The sequence below is a fragment of the Ursus maritimus genome, unplaced genomic scaffold (assembly GCF_017311325.1).
Source record: "Ursus maritimus isolate PB19 unplaced genomic scaffold, ASM1731132v1 scaffold_10, whole genome shotgun sequence".
NCBI classification, from domain to species: Eukaryota; Metazoa; Chordata; class Mammalia; order Carnivora; family Ursidae; genus Ursus; species Ursus maritimus.
In genome coordinates this window covers 25,460,511-25,472,116 of record NW_024423344.1, presented here as the reverse complement: position 1 = coordinate 25,472,116, position 11,606 = coordinate 25,460,511, and positions in this window count along the sequence as shown.

Below are 11,606 nucleotides of genomic sequence, written 5' to 3'. Positions count from 1 at the left end.
AACATCTACCAGAATATCACTTCATTGGCCCCTCTGAGCTTGGACCCAACTCTGGGCAAAAGTGGGGAATCTTCCAGTTGGCTAAGATTAACTTTCCACTCTTGATGGAATGGGAACCTAAAATATGTATTAAATTCAGTTACAGTTAATGCACACCTCAAATTATCAATGTTTAAAATTTATACCCATTTCTCATCTGAAAGAGCCTAGTTGAGTAAGGAGCCTCTGAGGCCAGAGTGCCCTCTGTTTCTGTCTTCAGTGGTATGCCCCGCATGGGAAACAAGTGGGCTTCCAACCCAGTTGTAACAATATTGATGGTCCCTTCCTGGTCCTGACTCATAAAAGAAGTCAATGAGGGTCAATGAGTCCTGAAGTGGACATAAATCCTGAGGCTGTCCTGCATGACCTTTGACCTTTCAGTGGTTGTTGCCTTAAGGTAATTGGCTGAGCTGCTGGGAGTTAAGGTGGGGGAATGGGCATGTTGGGGGCTCCACAGAACCAAGACCTTTAAATGGACTCCATAATTTTCATTCCACACTTAAGGCTACACTGGAAATTTATAGACTGTGGTTTGGGAATCATTGCAAGTACTAGACATGTTTTTGCGCCTGTAGATCTGGGAAATGAGTATCTCTGGACATTGGAACACACACCCCAGATAAATGGTATATTCCCACTGAAGATGGAGAGCTGTGTCTCCTGTACAAATCGCCGGGCATGACTCCTGACCGTGGGCAGGATCAGCGGCTTCCTGACTGCTAGGAGACTTTCCGCCTCGAGTGTCAGTGTTTTGGTCCATGTTTCTCTAGCTTTGCAGAGACTCGAATCAGGGAATACAGGGCTAAAAAGAGCCCAAGGTGCTTACCCAAGAAGGTCCTACCTTCATACTGACCTTGTAAAGTGTTTACAATATGTTATTTTTAAAAACCCAGGTAAGACCGTATAGGCATATCACTATTTAATTATCTTCTTATAGAAAAATACAATTGAATATATTGCATTAAAAACATACCAGAAGTACAAATACCAGAATTTTTTTTTTTTTAAAGATTTTATTTATTTGAGAGAGAGAGCACAAGCCAGGGGAGAGGCAGAGGAAGAGAGAGAAGCAGACTCCCTCCTGAGCAGGGAGCCTAACCTGGGGCTTGATCCCAGGGCTCAGGGATCAAGACCTGAGCTGAAGGCAGATGCTTAACTGACTAAGCCACCCAAGTGCCCCTAGAAAATTGTTGTTTTAAAAATAAAGTGTTGGGGGGCAGGGAGAGAGAAGGAAGGAGGGGAAACACAGCAAAACCAAAACCAAAACACTTCCATTTAGAACTTCTATCAGCAGCCCAAGCTCAGAACTGTCACTGGTTCCCTCCTTGAGCTAGTCCTGCCCCATAGCACCCGATGCTCCTAAGCCAGGGCGGGGCCCCGGGGCAACAGCAGAAGGCATAACTCCTCAAGGGTAGCAGAGAAGCCTTCGGCTTAGCCCACGTGGCCAGTGTTCTGTTCTGGACCTTCCCAGGAAACTGAGCTCCATGTCCTGTCTTAGGAGATGCCAGGCTCTTCCACCTGCTCAGCCCCACCTGCACCTCCCAATGAAGGGGAGGGGCAAGCAGGCTCAGCCCTGTCTCGTGTGCATTGGGGTTGCTCCATAATGGCTAGTCGGCTGAACGGATGGATGAACTGCTTGCATTGGAGTCAGCTTTCACACAGCGCCGGGTGAGGAATGGTTTGCACCGGGAGCTCACATATATCTCGACTCTTGCGTGCGTTATCGAGCTGATGTAGTGCTGCTGAGAACCACTCTGGATACTTAAAATCTGGGAGGCATTTTTCAAACGCTGCTACCAGCAGCTGGTGTTTAGCGGCTTAGACGTGGGGTATTGATGTGTCCTGGAATCAGAGCAAATCACCCTCTGGAAATAGGAAAATGCTAGGACACAGGCCAGTGAAGGGCTGATTTTAGCCTGGCATGTGCCTGGAACTGGTTGATTTCAGCACTTCTTTTTTTTTTTTTTTTTTTTTTAAAGATTTATTTATTTATTTATTTGACAGAGAGGGACAGCCAGCGAGAGAGGGAACATAAGCAGGGGGAGTGGGAGAGGAAGAAGCAGGCTCCCAGCGGAGAAGCCTGATGTAGGGCTCAATCCCGGAACACCAGGATCACGCCCTGAGCCAAAGGCAGACGCTTAACGACTGCGCCACCCAGGCACCCCAATTTCAGCACTTCTAAGCTTGAAGTCAGAGGCAACCCCTTAGAGAAATACTATGTTGCTATACTCTGCCACTGTTGGGAGTCCAGAATTGATCCTCTATAAGAATGATTCCTTTGAACAAATTCTGCTGCTAAAATTTGGTTGTGCTTTGTCACTACTGACTCAGTTGCTGGCAGAAAGAGACAAGAGGCAACAGATTTCCTCTGGGCCCTCTGGTTCATTGTCTCCATGGAACTTTTAGTTAAAATGAGGGTCTGCACGTTCAGCTCCTGAAAGGGCCTGGGACAGACTTTCCAGAAATCAGGCACAGAGTCAGAAAGAAAGGGAATACATAGCTTGCATGCCTATATCCTTCTGGTTGGCTTCCATGAGAATATGGTTAAGGAACTATTCTGTTATGCCCAAGAGAAGTAAAGTAGGAAAGAAGTTAACAGCATGAGTTTTGGGGACCTGGGTTTGAGTTCCAGTGCAGCTGCTCGTATGCTGTGCCACCTGGGGGAAGTTACTTAACCTCTCTGAGCTTCACCTGTAAAATTAGGCCAATAATAGAATTTCCGTCATAGGGTAATTTCAAGAATTAAAGGAGAGATTCATATACCTTAGCACATTGCCTGGTACAGAGTAGTGGCTACTCAGTGCTGGTGGTAGTGATGACGATGATTCTCTGAACTTTGTGAAGCGGGGCTGGTGGGAGGAGATGAAAGGTGGCAGCTGTTGGTACTCTGCCCATGGCAGGGGCAATGAACGTTTCATGAGGGAAATGAGTGTTTTCAGCCTAACTAGATTTTGAAAACTGCAGTTAGGCTTTGTTGATAGGAAAAATAGATATTCTGGAAAAATACTTTTAATGTCCTCTAAGGGAAACCTTATGGCTGATGTTTTCTTTGTGTGTCAGGAGACCGCTTCGGGATCTCAGGGCCGTGAGGTTATGGTGTGGGACGGGAGATGACTGCTGCTGTTGTCCCCTGCTCCAGTTTCTCTTCCCAAGGGTTCCCAAGCCCGTCCTCTCTGGGAGTTGGCTGCTTTTGGGTTTAACTTCTGCTCCTCATGGACATCAACCTTTACTGACCTAGGGCTCAGAAGTCATTTTGGAGAAAGAGTCTTCCAAAGGGAAGGTGATTCTGCCTCTAGGAAACCAGAGAACTTTAGCCTGGTCCTTCTGTGAGAGTCTTCAGGGCCTGAGCCTGGCTCCACACTGGAACCTTGTGGAAAGGTACCATCTGGATTTTCAGAGTCCTTAGCTATCGACGGGGGAGGGACGTATCACCCGGGCATGGACGCTGAGGACATAGAGAACAGAGCTCGACTCTCCCCATGTGCTCCTTTCAGCCCAAGCCACTCATCCAGAGGACACCTCCAGCACCCGTGGAGGTGGAGAAGAAAGTGGGTCCTGTTTGGACAAACACAGGAACTTGGCCCGAGAGTCGAGAATGCAGGGCCGAGCTCGGGACTATGTACCAAGCTTGCTAGTTTTCATAGGATATTCATTCACATGATCTCTTTTTGGTCCTCCCCGATCCCCAGAGAAAGGCCAGACAAGCCCTGTGCACCCATTTTACGAATGAGGAAATAGAGAGGATCTAAGACTGGCCTAAGTCCCCACAGCTGAGACATGGCAGGGCAGTGGCCAGGATGTGGCTCCATTCCTAGTTTCTATTTTCTTCCCACCTGAAAGAGGTTCAAACCAGTGCCTGCTAAGGAGCTTCCCCCAGGACTCATGGCACTTTGTTAACTGCATCCCATTAATCCTGACAGGCGTTCTGGAGCTGCGGGTGGCTAACATTATAATGATTATAATGATCGTTATCATGACATAGACTCACTAGGAGTCCAGGATAGGCCTTCCTTAATGTCATGCTCCTTTGTGACACACATGGGTGTGTGTGTGTATATATACCCACACACACACACACACCTACACACACACACGCACGCACACACACACCAAAGAGCAGCTACCTGGTGAGGCAACTGAGTGCTAAGAACAAGGCCGAGGTCCCAGACTAGAAAGCAGGGATGCCCTAGGATTTTCTGATGCTCAGGTGATACAAAACGCTTTGCAGATGACACACTCAGGCATTAACACAATTAGAGCAAGTTGTGGGTGTCTTCACAGGCTCAAGTGCAGGTAGCAAATAAAGGTGCTGAGCCTCTCCTGGGCTGGGAATGTGAGGCTACCGTCTGTTTTCAGGAGCAGAAGGAAGCTCGTGGACGGAGTCCCCCTCATGCCTTCTTGGCTCCCGCGGGGCTGCTGGAAGTGAGAGTGCACCTGGCCCTTGCTTTGGGCACCATCCACACTCAGAAGCAGATGGGCTGTGCCCACATGGAGCATGTGGGCCTGCCCCAGGATCAGGTCCTGGTACACTGCTGGCCTCAGCTCTACATGGTGATGTTCTCGTGCAGCTGAGAAGGGGAGAGGTCGAGTGTGGGAAGGAGGCTGTTTGGCTCTCATGGTTTAGGGAGCAAGAAAAAAAAGCCCCAGACCTGGTGCCAAGGAACCTGGATATTATGGTCTGAATGTTTTTGTCCCGTCCAAATTCGTATGTTGAAATCCGAATGCCCAGCGTGATGGCATTAGGAGGTGGGGTCTGTGGGAGGTGTTTAAGTTGTGAGGATGGGACCATCATGTGTGGGATTACTGCCTTATCTGAAGAGGTCCCTTGCCCCTTCTGCCATGAGAGGACTCATCTGATCACGCTGGCATCCTGACTTGGGCTTCCAGCCTCCAGAACTGGGAGTAATAAATTCTTGTTGTTTATAAGATACCCTGTCTGTGGTCATCAGAGTCCGAATGGATGAAGACACGGAGAACGTTGTTCCTGTGGTCTTGCATCCGAGACCCCTTGGGCCAGCTTTGTAACAAGCAGCCCTTCTGCCTAGCCTGACAAAGTTGTTCCTTCTCTCACTCACTTCTCTCTCTTGGTTGGTTCAGGCTGCTGTAACAGAATGCCACAAACTGGGTGGCTTAGACGACAATTTGTTTCTCACAGTTCTGGGAAAGTCCGAGGTCCCTTCCCACAGGCTGGGGAGTTCAAGGTCAAGGTGCAGCAGGCCTGGTGTCTGGTGAGAGGCCTCCTCCTGGTTTGCAGATGGCCATCTTCTTGTTGTATTCTCATGTGGCAGAGCGCTAGATTCTCTCCTCTTGCGAGGACACGAATCCCATCGTGGGGGCTCTGCCTGCACAATCTCATCGAAATGTAATAACCCCCCAAAGGTCCCATCTCCTGATAGCATCCCACTGGAGGTTAGGTTTCAGTGGGTAAGTTTTGGGGGTTGGGGACAACCACACAGTCCGTAACACTCACCTATCCAGGGAAGAAGTGTTTTTGGAGCATAGTCCCCAAGACACTGAGAATTCCGTGGGAGTAGGGGTGCCTGGGTGGCTCAGTGGGTTAAGCATCTGACTCTTGATTTCAGCTCAGGTCATGATCTCAGGGTCATAAGATCGAGCCCAGCATTGGGATCTGTGCTGAGTGTGGAGCCTGCTTAAGATTCTTAAGATTCTCTCTCTCCCTCTGCCCCTGCGCCTCCCCACTCTGTGCATGCATGTGTGTGTGCTCTCTCTCTCTCTAAAAAAAAAAAAAAGAATTCAGAGGGAGAAACTGACAAGCTGTTAAGCAATTACATCCCTGGGGTAGGTGCCATGGCATGGGGGTGCCAGAGGATATTTAACAGGAAAACCAATATCGTCTCGGGGCATCAGGGAAGGCTTCCCAGAGGAAGTGGCCTCTGGGAAGAGAATGAGCAAGAACTGGGCAAGCAAGAAGACATAGGGGAGCAGACTTGCTGGCATGGGGAAAAGCGCATACAGAGGTAGTGCTGCAATCCGTAGGCTTCCTTCTTTTTCACCTACCCAGATCTCGGCTCGCCCCACGGCACCATGCTGCTCAGATTGTTCTAGACTGTTGGACGAAGTTCTAAGTTTGTTCATAAAGATCTAGCAGAAATAAAAATCTACCACTATGGGTGCTTGCTGGGGAGAGGTCATACTGATGTATTTCATCTTTTTGGATGTGATTGTTGATTTTAGGTGTCAACTTAGCTAGTCCAAAGTACTCAGATATTTGGTCAAACACCAGTCCAGACATTGCTGGGGAAAAAAATTGTGGGGGGCGGGGGTGATAAGATTAACATTTATTTATTTATTTATTTATTTTTATGGTGAGAGAGAAAGGGGAGGGGCAGAGAGTGAGAGCGAGAGAGAAAGAGAATCTTAAGCAGGGTCTATACTCATTGTGGAGCTGGACACAGGGCTCAGTCTCACAACCCTGAGATCATAACTTGAGTCGAAATCAATTGTCAGATGCTTAACTGACTGAGCTACCCAGGCGCCCCTGGGTGAGGTTAACATTTAAATCAGTAGACTTTGAATAGAGCACATTACTCTTGAAAATGTGGGTGGGCCTCTCCCAGTCTGTTGAAGGCCTTAAATGAAAGCAGACTGACCTCCCATGAGGAGGAGGGAATTCTGCCTGCAGACTGCCTTGAGATTCCAGCTACATCAATTCTTTCCTGGGTCTCAGCCTTCCACCTGCCTTGCAGACTTTGGACTTGACAGCTCCCACAGTTGCACGAACCAATTGCTTGTAATAAATCTCTCTCTCTCTCTGTTTTGGTAAATAGATACTATTGGCTCTATTCTCCAGAGAACTCTAATACACTGGTTAAGCCCTGGCACCTTTTGGTTGCCTGATTCATTTGAAAGCATTGTATCTTATCCACCAGGAAAGACTAACCTTTCTGGCTTTTCCCACTACTTAGAGGTATTCACACTATGATCTCAAAGGGCTTGGTAGAAAAAACACCCCTGAAGTCCATTCTTGCCCCAGTCTGTAGTGAGACTCCAGAGCTTAGACAAGTTGATTCACTTCCTAGGCTTCTTTTCTTCATTTGTCACACCACCCATAGAGACCGTTATGGTGACAAGGCAATATGGAGGATGCTTATAATAAAAATGACAACAGATACTATTTACATAACATTTTTCAAAAACCACGAGTCACATTAAGCATGTTACATGTGTCGTCTCACAGCAAAGCCACCTGTTAGGAATTATCATCCATCCCACTCTAGAGATGAGGAAACTGAGGCACAGAGCAGCTCAGCTGCATTGGCCAGGTTCTCACAAAGCTGAGGCAGCCAGGCTGGGCCCTTCTGCTTCTCCACTGTGCTAGACCTGGGTTAAGAGAAGAGGGAGCCAAAGCCGAAGCTCCATCTGATACGTAATCCTGTTCTGTGCTGGGACACTGTGTCAGTCCCCGGGGCCCTCCCCTCCTTTCACAAGCCCGCAGGGACTGGCGCCCTGCAGTCTGGCAGACTGGTAGCCCTGCTTCTGCAGGCCTCTTCACTTCAAGATCCTGATGGCTGGACTGGAATAAAGACAGCGCGGTGAGGTTGAGCCCGTGTACCCTGTTAATACCCCAGCTGGAGAAAGGAGGTATCTCTAGCCGCTTACTTCCACTGACCCGTGCACTGGGAAAGTATGCGTATGCACCTATCTTTAAAAGTCTCATTATACATTAGAGCCTTGAGTTCTGAAACCCGGGAGGGATAGCATTCATCTGGGTATAAATGCCAGCACAGCCCTCACGACAGCAGCACTTCGGGGCCACCCCCTGTGCCTGCGTTTGCTCGAGGTGGAGCAGGAATGGAACACACCCCTCACCTTCACCTGCCTGGCCTCCAAGGTGCTGAAGGCCCATGGGACTGCTGTCTGCCATCACATGAGTTCACACATGAGAGCAGGGGGCTCTCTTCACTTTGGGCAGCACTTCACTGCCGCTCACCTGCCCTGGGACAGCCAGTCCGATGTGGCTGCAGGAGAGCCCTCAGAGAATGTCTGTGGTAACCACACGTGCCTGTAGTAGCAGCTATAAACAATAATGACAGTAACAACAGCAATAATAATACTAGTCTTAGAGCCTCGTACCAACCCGGTAGTTATAACCTTGAATCGGGTAATATTATTTCATTGAAAGAAGGCAATCCGACTTCATGATTAGGAATTTGCCCTAGACAACCAAATCCCCTCTCTGCTACTTACTCGCTAGTGCCTAAATGTCCTCGTAGGCAAATAGGGATAAGAAGACCACCAGCCTTTCAGTGTTACTGAGGCTTAAATGAGTCATTCACATAAAACACTTAAAATAGTGTCTGGATCACTGTAAGCACTTTAGTAAATATAACGTACATTCTTATTTTATACATAGTTTTATCTTTATATGTGTGTTTTACTCCTCCCAACTATGTCACAAGTCAGGCAGCACTGCCATTCCCATTTTACAGGTGAGACTATGATGTGAGGTCTGCCAGAGCCCCGAAGCCCCACTGTCACACACTGTGCCCCGTGGCCGCCCCCTGCATGTGTGTGGGGAAGACCGCCTATTTGTTGCCCCCCCAGCAGGTCTGCAGGTGCTTGGCCCGCATCCCCGGATCACCCATGCTTCCCAAACAGGCCAATGCCTTACCCTGCAAGTGTCTGCGACTTGGACCCAGGGGCGGTCATTGCCACATGACGACCAGAAATTGGGGGAAAAATACCCAGATTCCTCCTTTTTAAGGGGAGAGCTCTGAGGGGTGTCCCACGTCTCCCAGCAGGTCCCCAGGGCAACCGCGCCCCAGATGCCGACGGAAGTAGCAAACTCACACGTGTACCTCATGTGTCTGCCTTCCATTTGTGTCTTATGGTCTCACTGCCCTACCGGCGTTTCCTCAGTTTACCTCCCAGACAAGCCACCTGTGTTCATGTCCTTGTCTCAGGGTCTGCTTCTGGAGAGCCCAAACTAAGACACACATACACATATATACTTATTTGCTGTGTTTATATATGTAGTTATGTTAAATGATGATTTTTTTTTTAAAGATTTTATTTATTTATTAGACAGAGATAGAGACAGCCAGTGAGAGAGGGAACACAAGCAGGGGGAGTGGGAGAGGAAGAAGCAGGCTCATAGCAGAGGAGCCTGACGTGGGGCTCGATCCCAGAACGCCGGGATCACGCCCTGAGCCGAAGGCAGACACTTAACCGCTGTGCCACCCAGGCGCCCCAAATGATGATGTTTTAAGTGGTAAATAAGTGTAGTATTTTCCTAGGGCCACTGTAACAAATTTAAACCACCACAAACTTGATATTCTCTCACTGTTCTGGAGGTCAGAAATGTGAGATTAGTAGCAGGTGTCAGCAGGGCCGTGTCTGTCCAGAAGCTCTGGGGGAGAATGCTTCCTCGCCTCTCCCAGCTTCTGGTGGCTGCCGACATCTTGGGCTGGGGCTGTGTCTCTTTGGTCTTGAAAGCCAGCATGTTCAACTCTCTCCCTGCTTTGCCTTCATATCACTTCTCCTCTGTGCATCTGTGCCAAATGTCTCCCTGTCTCTGAGTTATAAAGATGCATGCCATTGCATCAAGAGGCCACCAGGTAATGCAGGACAGTCTCTCTCTCTTAAGAGCCTTAGCTCAATCACATGGGCAAAGACCTTGCCATATAAGGCAGCATTCTCGGGATCCGGGGATTAGGATGTGGACATCTCTGGGGTCCGTTATCAGCCTACCACAATAAAATAGTAATTCATGCAAAAGAATTTTACTCTTAGCCTCTGTCAGATGCTGGAGGGCTAGGGACACAGAGATGTGTCTCCTAGGTGCTTATATGCTCAGGAGAGATGGACAAGGAACCCTACATTTACAAGGTACTAACAAAATGCTGAACCAAAGTCATGAAGAGGGCACTGAGAGATCAAAGAGAAGGGCGCATAACTGAGCCTATGCAAGGCATGGAGGGCTTCTTGGAGGAGGTTCCCTTTGAGTCAAACCCTGAAGACAGGCACTAGCAGAACAGAAACTGCCAGTGACCACTCAACATCCAGTCTCCCTGTCTTCCTTCAGAAGTGGGCCTGAGTGTTGTTGGGGGTCATAACATGCTTGGCCAGGTAGTACATTTTTCCTGCCTGCCATATAGATGCGAGTGGCCATAGAAATATAAGGGGAGGCAGTTGGTTGGACTTTGTGGAAAGCTCTTTAAGGTAAAGTGACCTCCGTGCATGTGCCCTTAACCCTTGTCCTTCCTCCTCCTGTGGTCATGTGGATGTGATGGCTCAGATGGCCAGGCCAGCTGTTGACTGTTTGCCACACTGAGAAAGGAAGCAAGAGAGGCCAGTGTAGAAAGGCAAAGAACCCGGGCCCTAATGGCCTGTGTGGTCACCATCTCTTGTGGGCCTGCCTGCCTGCCTGCCTCCAGCCTGCTTTCACATGGCAACACGGTAAATCCCACATGAGCCACTGTTTTGTTGTGGTTATTATTTGCTGCTGAACTTGATTCTAACAGATACAAGATGGGAAGAGCATGTCAGGAAGAAAGGGAGGACAGTGGGCACCAATTCACAGGCAGGAGGAAATGGGTGCATCCAGGGGCTGCCCAGCGTTGGGCAAGGCTGGGATACAGGTGTGTGCAAGGAGTGGTAGTTGTTGAGGAAGCATCAGATCACCAAGGGCCTCTACAAGAAATCAGTAATTCCAAATTAAAAAAAAAAAAAATAGCAAAGAGGAAGTCAGACTATGGAGGGGAGGACTGAGGAAAATTAGAAAAAATAATTTCCCAGAAATTGGCATTCAGAAGAAAGCTATTTCTTAGGTGGCCATACAATTAGCTGTTTTGTGTTCAAGAACATAGGCCTTTGGTTCAGTCAGCAGAGCCCTGCATGGCTCTGCCCACCTATGGGGCAAAGAGTCCACAGCACCTGTGCCCTGCAGGGCCCCCTCTCAAGAATGGATCATGCCACCACCAGTACACGCCCAAAGTCAAAGGACAGTCAAGCAGCTCTGTTTGTGGTGACAGAGGGAGGGGGTGGGTGAAACTTCGATGTGTGGTCTGGGCGTCCCCATCACGCAGGTGAGGCCTCTGCAGTATGGAATGAAGCCAGGCGAAGGAGGAGAAGGGGGGTGGGCTCTGCGCCAGGGACTGGCTCTCCTCCTACCACATTCTGGGGAGGCGTTCTCGGAATTCAGAAATTGTGAATTTGAACTTGGTCTTCTAGGTGGTTATAAGGTTATATTTGTAAAGGTAAGAGAATAGAACATATTTCACCTAACAGTTTGCCAGCTTGAGTTATGACTTCGAAGCACATAGACACATAGTACGAGGGCTTCCATGTGGCCCAGGCCTCCCAGGCATTAGGGGCAAGTCTGCTCAAGATGATAGTGTGGGCAATCCCGGAGTACTCCTGAGCAGTAACGGTGCCCTGTCCCCACCACCTCCTCCACCTTCTCGGCCAGTATCCATATTACCCTCCTGCACAGAACAGACGCTCAGCCTGGAAGCCTCTGGGCTAACTGGGGCTTCTCGCCCCGATGCTGGGGCCCTTGGAGTGGACTTAGTAGGGAACAGCTCCTGTCATGTTGCTGCGGGTCT